Raw genomic sequence first — 1,782 nt, 5'->3', positions numbered from 1 at the left:
TATACATAGAGAATCCTAAAGATGCTACCAGAAAACTACTAGAGCTAATCAATGAATTTGGTAAAGTAGCAGGATACAAAATTAATGCACAGAAATCTCTTGCATTCCTATACACTAATGATGAAAAATCTGAAAGTGAAGTTAAGGAAACACTCCCATTTACCATTGCAACAAAAGAATAAAATGTCTAGGAATAAACCTACCTAAGGAGACAAAAGACCTGTATGCAGAAAATTATAAGACTTGATGAAAGAAATTAAAGATGATACAAATAGATGGAGAGATATACCATGTTCTTTGATTGGAAGACTCAACATTGTGAAAATGACTATACTACCCAAAGCAATCTACAGATTCAATGCAATCCCTATCAAAATATCACTGGCATTTTTCACAGAAGTAGAACAAAAAATTCCACAATTTGTATGGAAACACAAAAGACCCCGAATAGCCAAAGCAATCTTTGAAAAGAAAAACGGAGCTGGAGGAATCAGGATACCTAACTTCAGACTATACTACAAAGCTACAGTAATCAAGACAGTACCTACTGGCACAAAATCAGAAATATGGATCAATGGAAGAGGATAGAAAGCCCAGAGATATACCCACGCACATATGGGCATGTTATATTTGATAAAGGAGGCAAGAATACACAGTGAAGAAAAGACAGCCTCTTCAACAAGTGGTGCTGGGAAAACTGGATAGCTACTTGTAAAAGTATGAAATTAGAACACTCCCTAACACCATACGCAAAAATAAACTCAAAATGGTTTAAAGACCTAAATGTAAGGGCAGGCACTATCAAACTCTTAGAGGAAAACACAGGCAGAACACTCTATAACATAAGTCACAGAAAGATCTTTTTGACCCACCTCCTAGGGAAATGGAAATAAAACCAAAAATAAACAAATGGGACCTAATGACACTAAAAGCTTTTGCACAGTAAAGGAAACCATAAACAAGATGAAAAGACAACCCTTAGAATGAGAGAAAATATTTTCAAGTGAAGCAACTGACAACGGATTAATCTCCAAAATTTACAAGCAGCTCATGCAGCTCAATATCAAAAAAACAGGCAACCCAATCCAAAAATTGGCAGAACACCTAAAAAGACATTTCTCCAAAGAAGGTATACAGATTGGCAACAAACACATGAAAGACTGCTCAATGTCATTAATCATTAGATAAATGCAAATCAAAACTAAAATGAGATATCATCTCACACTGGTCAGAATGGCCATCATCAAAAAATCTAGAAACAATAAATGCTGCAGAGGGTGAGGAGAAAAGGGAACCCTCTTGCACTGTTGGTGGGAATGTAAATTGATACAGCCGCTATAGAGAACAGTATGGAGGTTCCTTAAAAAACTAAAAATAGAACTACCATTCAACCCAGCAATCCCATTACTGGGCATATACCCTCGGAAAACCATAATTCAAAAAGTGTCATGTACCACAATGTTCATTGCAGCTCTATTTACATTAGCCAGGACATGGAAGCAACCTAATGTCCATCAACAGATTAGTGGATAAAGAAGATTTGTCACATACATACAATGGAATATTACTCAGCCATAAAAAGGAACGAAATTGTGTTATTTGTAGTGAGGTGGATGGACCTAGAGATTGTCATACAGAGTGAAGTAAGTCAGAAAGAGAAAAACAAATATTGTATATTAACGTATATATGTGGAACCTAGAAAAAATGGTACAGATGAACCGGTTTGCAGGGCAGAAATTGAGACACAGATATAGAGAACAAACGTATGGACACCAAGGGGG

Source organism: Physeter macrocephalus, chromosome 9 (genome assembly GCF_002837175.3).
Source record: "Physeter macrocephalus isolate SW-GA chromosome 9, ASM283717v5, whole genome shotgun sequence".
In the NCBI taxonomy this organism is placed as follows: domain Eukaryota; kingdom Metazoa; phylum Chordata; class Mammalia; order Artiodactyla; family Physeteridae; genus Physeter; species Physeter macrocephalus.
This window is presented reverse-complemented; position numbering follows the sequence as displayed.